The sequence below is a fragment of the Octopus bimaculoides genome, chromosome 4 (assembly GCF_046866305.1).
Source record: "Octopus bimaculoides isolate indiv1 chromosome 4, ASM4686630v1, whole genome shotgun sequence".
Classification (NCBI taxonomy): Eukaryota; Metazoa; Mollusca; class Cephalopoda; order Octopoda; family Octopodidae; genus Octopus; species Octopus bimaculoides.
This window is the reverse complement of record NC_142931.1, coordinates 69451166-69460360: the sequence shown is the minus strand read 5'-3', so window position 1 is coordinate 69460360 and position 9195 is coordinate 69451166.

Genomic DNA, 9195 nt, shown 5'->3' with positions numbered 1-9195 from the left:
ATGTACATACACATTACATATATATGCGTTCGTATATATTCACACAACTGCGAGGCTAGCGTCTTGAATATAAACATAAAAATTGTTAAAAGAAGGAAAGAAGTAATGTAAATTCAGAGGTGTAGAATTAAACAGAGTTAAGTAAAAATCAATTATAAAATAAAATTTAAAGTACTAAAAACATTATTTTATGTAACATAAATCTGAATATTAGTAATTTTTATCTGGAATAAGGCCAAAGGCGACTTCGGCAGAATTTAAATCAGAACTTAGCTACCGGCGAAATATCGCTAAACATTTTGTCCAGCTCACTAAATGTTCTATCAGCATCGCTACATTATTAACAATGATAATAACAATAGAAAACAAGGGCACTCAGAGAGCGCAAACCTCCGACAAGGCAACAGAACATCATCTCAATGATTAGCCAGAGATTTTTAAAATGAGAATATCTGAATAAACTCGACTGCTTTCACAAACGTGAATACTAAAAATGAATCCGACCGCTCTCAAAAATGAAGTAAAAAAAAAAAACTGAAAAATAATCCAGAATCCTTGTTCGGTACCTGATAGATCCCAATGGTAGTCATAGAATGTGATGGTGGTTGTAGGAAATTTAGTAATAGTAATAAATGGATTATCCTTATCTAATATAAGCCAAAGTTAACAGATTCATAATTCAAAATAATTACAGCCTAAAGGAAGATAATTGAGAAAGCCATGAAATTTAACGTAAAATCGTAATCATGTAAAGTAAATATAACAAATAATCCAGAATCTTTGTCCGGTACCGGATCGATCCCAAAATCTAATCAGTCACGAGGCCAAGCATCCCTGGAAGTTTCACCCGAATCCATCCAGCGGTTCTTGAGATATCTTTTCCACGGACAAACAAACAAGACTGAAAACAATACCTCCGCCCTCGCTAAGTCGGAGGTAACAAATACAATGATAGTAAAATAATTAAGTAATAATAATTTTTTAAATATAAAATAACTAAAAATATAACTAAAACAATCTATTTGGATATTCGATATCATTAAAACACATTTTGGGCGATGGTACATGTTCGTTTTTAGGTATGCATTAGAAATCAATAAAGGCGAAATTGCGTTTTATAAAAAAATGTTTTTAAACATTTTCATATGGTTTATAAAAGGTATATTTAAGAGTAAAATTTACAATAAAATAAAAATAATGTCTATAAAAATATATAGTTTGTGTCCAGCCGAAGGTTTTCTTGAAAAGCTAAAACGTAACATGAATGTTATACAAATTGGAGTCGGTTTTAAGGGAAAAAATTAAAATTCAAATGCGAAATCAATGTAATCCGTACGGTATGTTTCCACTCGACATTTTCGACTTCGCGGCGTGTCTGAAGGAATTTAAAAGTTCCGACTTTTGATTCAGGACGTATTTATCATGGAAAAGGCTGAAAAATGTTTCAGTCAGGCACAAATTGCACCTCATTGGACCTCTATACGCTCCATTTTTATGTGTTGCTGATCTTTCCAAGATTGTCCAGTAGAGTTTGAAAGGACGAGTATCACTTTGTTTCAACTGCCAGACATTTGTAGCAAAACTCGTTGCTGTCCTATTTTCAGGGTATCGAAATGAATTTCGATGAGAATATAGCCTTGTTTTGAAGGATTTTTCCGTGGCACCTGCATATGTCTTGTATGTTTGTGAGCCATCTATTTGCATCTTAACTCTATATACTATTCCATTCTCTAGGCAATTTCCTCCCAAAGGACAGTAACTTTGGTCTTTAGAGTTACAATTCTCCTGATTATTTCCGGCACTGTCTTTATTCCTAATAGTTTTTGCGTTGTGCCTGTTAATTAAAGAGGCAAAGTCCTTGGAAGAAGAATAGCTAACATTCAGCGTTCTCCTATATATATATATATATATATGTGTGTGTGTGTGTGTGTGTGTGTGTGTGTGTGTGTGTGTGTGTGTGTGTGTGTGTGTGTGTAAGTCTCGGTGTCTGTGTCTGCATAAATATATATATATATATATAAATATATATAAGCACTCACGTTTACATATATGCAGAAAGAAAGAAAGCGGGAAAGACAGAGTGAGTGAGTAATAGAAACAACGAGATCAACTAGGTATAATAATTAACAAAAAAATGTGTTCAATGACAATTCGAAAGTTAGTGCTTATTAGTGAGAATTTCCTCTTTGTTTAACCCAAGTAAGCACAAGTTGAATGACGGGATTAGCATGAGTATGTACCCAAAAATCCCCAAAACTTATAGAATTAGAATTTCATCTCACTAGGCTATTCAAATAAATTATATATACACAAATAGCACGAGAAGCAATGATCAGGATATTACTGAATGTTTTCAGTGACCATCCGTTAGTTTGGTAGTATATGATTATATATGTAGGCAGGTTAACAATGCTAATAACTTTATATATACAATAAAAAGGAAAGCAGAAATCAATGAACACTTTTAAATACGATCATAAAATTGTAAAATAATATAGAAAAAAGTTAACGGAAATATTTATAAAACATTCCTAAATATATCTAAATCACTATATGACAAAAACTGTCCAATAAAGAAGACAGTGGGAAACAAAATTATAAAGATAATCCAGGAATCTCAAAGGGATTACAGAATGCCTGCACAAAGAAAAATAAACTATATAGAGAATTCATGAATTATAGTATTAAAGTGACAGAAAAGGAGTATAAAATATGTATGAAAATAATTTGAATAATATTATGAGATGTAAGGTAGTATGTTACCATAAAATAATTTTAGAGAATAAAAAAGGCGACATTTGTGGGATGTATCAAACATTATTATTAGAAATGGATCAAGATATTCAAGTTACTATAGGTATTTTATTGATAAGAATAAGATCATAAATAAGGATAGCGTTCATGATTGTTTTAATAAATTGCTTGTATGGAACCAAAATTGGCAGAAAATTCAATAGCCGAGAAACAATGAAAAAACGACTATGGATTATTAAGGGGTTATAAATCTGATTTCAATTTTCTGTAGAGCAATAAAGTAAGGAAAATAGATACTGTTAGCAAATATATAATTTCGACTGATTGGATTAAATCGATATTGTAACACGACTCAAAAAGCCTTGAAAGGACTGCAAAATTGTAGTCTGTAGCTTGTGATTTCAAACTGGTACATTTCCTAGCAAAGCGAAAATTGAAACAAGTTATACTATTTCATAAAACTGTAGATAATTCCCCATTTTACAAAATATAGGCTTGTTTCGTTATTTTCCCAATTTTCCACTTAATTAGAAAAAGAAAGCATTTTACGGAGAAAGAAAAAGATAAATTCATCGAGATATCACAAATTATGACCAGGTTATATCACTTTAGTAATATTAGTCAGTATTAGCGGTATGCAGTTCCTTCTAATTACTGCAATGTTTCGTTAGCAAAAACAAAAATCGATAAATAAATCAATCCCGTTGAACTTTGTAGTTTGTCCTTCCTCATGATCAGTGCAGATATATAATAATCAACGGATATAGTCCATGCATCAGTTTGTCACTGCATGCATTCATCTGTACTAGAGCATTGATGCTTTCTTAAATGATTACTGTTTGATTTGGCTTTTACGTTTTAGAACGTCTGCTTTGGTTGAATCTCCCAGGAGTTTGGCTACTTCCAGGTTAGCCCACCATTTCCATGGAATACACAAGCTTCCATGGTAAGGTGCTGAATCATGAGTCTTAAACACGCGTATATACATGACACTGGATGGCCGTCGATCCTCTTGCTGTCCTGTGGTCTTTGACCAGTAGGTTGTTACGCATAAAGAGGAGGTCTTCCACGTATTAACTTTCCGTGAGTAGACTTCTATAACAAAAACTATTATACTACCTCACATTTATATCCCCAATAGGGACCAATAAATTTTTATTTTCGATGTCACAATTCAATTGCTATTAGATGTAAAGTGCGCATTGTTAGGCGTTACATACCTCCAAGAAATTGGACATAAAGGTGCTGATTGGCGTTGTTTTCCATACTATGTGTCGAGCATGTTGCTCAGTAATCTTTTGTCGACCACGTTTCTTAGGTTTTGCATGTGTTCACGCCTAAAACATACATTAACCAACTGTTACAGGATGTTGAGATATTGTTGGAAAATCTGCTGGGTGCTGTTATGGTCAATCGTAATTACAGGTAGGTAATTCATAGGAGCGACTGAGTTCATCAACTTAGTGCAGAAAGAAAAAAAATGATATTGTAAGAGTATTTATAGATACAAAAAAGCTTTCAAGACCTTTGATGACAAATATTACTTGATAAACTGAAATGATACAATATCTGAGGGATTGTGCTCATTATGTTGAGAAGATATCAAAAGGGCAGGTAACAACTAAATATAGATCTAATTTCACTCATCTGATTTATATATATATATATATATATATATATATATATATATATATATATATATATATATCATATTTTTATACATTTGTGTGTTAATGAATTTTTAATGTTTTAATATTTTAACGACTGGCACATTTGGTATATTTTAAAGACCGATATGCATTGACAATGCCAGAATATATGTATTATTAAATTGTTGAAGCTATCTGAAATTCTCCTTAACATTTATGTATATATATATATATATATATATATATATATATATATATATATATATATATATATATATATATATATATATATATATATATATATATATATATATATATGTATATATATATATGTATGTATGTATGTATTTGTATGTGTATGTGTATGCGTGTATATAAAGATATTACATGCGGCGTCTTTGAAGGATCAATAAGTATCAAGATTGTTGCCATAGTAACGAAGCTAAAGCACGCAAAGTAAACCCGCTTGGAAAAGGCTGACCTTCAACTCTGCAGTGCATACGTACTAAGTTTAATGTTCTAGCTCAGTTCTGTTTACAGCAGTGTTTAGAAGGAAGGTGTGTAGCGTGTAATGGTCACATTGACCAACACAGAGGACGTTGTCATGGTGATACCTGCTCAGAGGCCAACGAAAAGATGCAGAAAGTGTATGGAGAGGGGTATACGAACTGCACACAAGTGTACGAGTGGTTCGAACGGTTCCAACATGGTTGATAAAGTGTCGATATTGACGAACGTTCTGGGAGAACCCCCTAACAGCAGAACTGAGAAAACAGTGCAGATGTGCGTGCAGCTGTCAGGGGAAATCGTCGAATCGCCATCTGTGAGTTATCATAGGATGTGTGGATTAGTTACTGTTCAGTTCAGTCCATTATTACAGAAGATTTGGGTATGAGACGCGTGTCCACAAAGTTTGTGCCAAAACTGCTTTCGGGTGACAAAAAAGTTGCTCAGCTTTAAGTTGGACAAGATCTTGATTGTGTCGAGGAGGATGAAAACCTTTTGAAAATTCTGCGTAGGCAGGTATCACCAAGCTTTTGGCAAAATTTGATGCAGATGCTGTGTGATGGTCAATGCGATTATCACACGCTACCCAGCTTTATTCCAAGCACTGTTGTAAACAGCAGAAGTGAACTAGGACGTTAAAACTTAGTGCACTTGCACAACAGAGATGAAGGTCAATCTGGGACTAGCAACATTACGCTGCATGCTTTAGCTTAGGTTACGTACACAGTTCATTTTGTACATAAAGGACATGTACAGAATTTCAGAAACACCAAAATATGACCTAATTACAGACATTACAAATAATAAATTTTTCTTTTATGGAAATATTACAATCTTTTGGAGTTACTTACGCGAAAAATGTAAAAATTAAAATGATGGTGTTTATGTGGAGAAATGTTCATTATATTTTAACAAGACGAAGATTGTGTTGTTTGGAAATTGTAAAATGTGTACTAGTGGACACGCAATAAAAATGAAATTTAGACATTGTTATTATAACGGCATGCCTGCTATCCCTTTAATGAGAAATATTGATTTCTAACGTAGGTACAACATCTTAGCTTTCTTTTTCTTTATTTTATGAAAGGCTTATATTCAAATTAACTCCAATTACTTGACTCGTTAGAAATTATCTTCCCGCTCGTGGAAAGATGGACAGTAACAACAATTTTGATGCGATTCGAAACCTGGATGTAAGAGGTGTAACAAATTCTGCCAATCTCATGACACTGTTGTCTATCCGACGTTCTATTAATTGTGCTAATCAACTTGCCTGTTTGAGAAATCATTCAGATTTAGATTGAATAAACAATTTTCCCGATGTGAGACATTATCAACATTAATTATAAATAGAAAAGAGAAGCAGTCCCATATTGAATATCCTAGTAGTTAATTCTTTCATAATTTTTGTAATATTTCATCTGATATATTTAATATGGCCCCACTTTCCTTTTCATAAATAATACATTTTTTTAAAATATAGCAACTCACATGGATGAGGTCAAGTTAGATGTGAAAAGATTACAGATAATCGTTGAGAATAGATTGACAATTAATAATGCTGATATATCGGTTTCAATTCAGAAGCACTTAAGCGTGAATCTTATTTGTAGCATGATAATAAATAAATGTTCAGAAATACTACACAAATTATCATTTAAACAATCATTGTTCTTTGGCATTGAAAATAAATTAAACTGATGACCAGCTACCGCTTTCTTTGAGTTTCATTTACATTTAACATCAACATGCTAGAACTATTGACTTTTGTTAACTCATTCACTTTCCTAATAGTATAATGTTATATTTTCACTTACCAATTTCAATAAAGTAAAATTCTGCTAGTCCAATGACTTCCTTTGTGAAATTCATGGACCAATTAAGTTTGCATGCATGTATGTTGCGTGTGTGTGCTTATATACATACATACATACATACATACATACATACATTCATACATACATACAATAATATATTAGGTTGTTTCACATGAAATGTCGTATATGAAAGGTAACAATAAGATGTTTTAGGAGTGTTAGAGAACTAATTTATTTAATCAAAGTATGATCCACGTTCGCTTATGATGTTTACCCAACATTTCTCTATATCATATATTCCGTTTGTGTTTCTGAGTTGCTTGAGTATGGGTCAGACTAAGTTCCAAAATTTGCCGTAATGGTCTGATCGGACAAAAGTCTTTAACAAGAAGACATGAAATTTACCGGTCGCTAGTTTTGCAAAAGAATTCATACGTCAGATACAGTCGAATGCTATACTGAAGTCAAGTCCAAAACTCTGTTTTCCACCAGTTTGCCGAAGGTGAAAATGTACTGGTAAGTTACGCTAATGTGAATGATATTGTTAAGACTGTCAGTATGAACAATATTATACATATGAACTTATTCACAAGCGCCCAGCAGATCATGTTTCTACGAAATCTGCACTGACGATAATTAATAACAAAATGGGATAGAATATATTGCAGAATGTTTTTGTAAACAACTGTATCTATCTCTATTGAGATGTTTCGTGTGAAAATGGTGGATCAGTAATTTGGAAACGCAATACAGTGTGTTCCAGTCTTCGGGATGTTACATTCTATTACATTTTTCCAAATATAATGAGAGAGGAAAGGAAAGACAGAGAGAGAGAGAGAGAGAGAGAGAGAGAGAGAGAGAGAGAGAGAGAAAGAAAGAAATACTAGGTAGACAGGGGATAACTATGTGATGCATTATTTTAGGGTAAGGAAATTGACATTATCAGATCAGGCTGTGAGTTTTGTTAGTTTAAATCGTGAGGAGATGCTTTCGCCTTGAGAGTGATACAGACTTATCAAATCAAACTGTTTCATTTTTCAAACACAACAAAATTAGTGTCTTAAAACATACAGTTCATTGATTTGAAAGTTATCTTTAAATTTCACTTCAATCATAATCTATTTGTTTCATGTTAAGAACCATAGAGAAATAATAAAATGATGGTAAAAGCACAAAAACCATAATATAACTATCAATTGGATTGAAAAAGAAAATACGGATGATTCAAAACAGTTGACAGAAAGACAATATCTTAGAAGTATTGAACATTTTTTAATGTTCTTTCATCAATGTAAATCATTATTTTAATTCTGAATAATTGTACTTCAATAACAAATGTTTAGATGTCATACTTGTTGGTTGCACTCAGTCAGTAGCTTTATCTTTTGTAAAGACATAAAAATGAACTAAATTTCCGTTAAATTTTCAATTACACCTCCTCATACATACATACGCATTGATGCTATTTTGCTCTAACGCTGAAGGAGAAAACAATACATATTTAATGAGATTAGTGACTAGTTAAACGTTGGTATAAAATTCACTATATAAATAAGATGTTTGATTCTTGTTCAAAGAAATGTCAAGGAACTTTTTTTAAATAGTATTTGATGATTTTTTTTTCTTTGGCTTTTGAAGGGTAACCAATTAAATCTTTTTTGTCTGTTTTATGTGAAGCAGAGTAAGGTTATTCATTTCACTCTGTTGTGTATTTACACATCTGACTGACTAAGTTGCGGTTATTTCTAATTGAATAATCTCTTACGAAGGTGGCGTCACATTTTTCTTTTGTCAACATGCAACTCAACACTTCTCCAGCATGCATCTATATTTTTCATAATCAGGGACCCTGTTTCACCCAGTAATAGGGTTCTGGGAGTTCAATCATCTTCAACAGTAGGAAAATAAAAATAATAAAACACTATACATGACAAGAAAAACAGATCCTAAATCATTGCACCCTTGACTGATCATTAACACACATCTATTACCATCCATTACATTCTCTACAAAGGTTAAAGCATTTTTAAATATGTCAACCTTGCATGGTTATCATACATACACTTTAGAACGAAAAGAGAACCTTTATCCTTTACTATTCCCAGTATTGATATGAAAAACGGTGCTTAACTCAAGTTCTTCTTGCAGCGTTAAGCAGATGACAGGTAAGTTTCTCCTGGAGAGGAAGTAGTAGTAGTAGGAGGAGGAGGAGGTAGTGGTGGTGGTGGAGGTGGAGGAAGAGAAGGGGGCAAGAAAAGGGTTGTCGTTGGTGGTGTCGATTCTGCTGTCGTTTAACCCTAGATTACCAACAACTGAGTAGCCATAACTGATCATCTCTTTTTATATGCCTAAGACGACATTTTCTTTTTGCTTAGACGGTAGCAATGCAATTAGGCTGCTAATTTTGACAGGTCATGAGATTGCATAAATGCTTTCAAGCTGCGACTTTCCCTATAGAAGAATTTAAA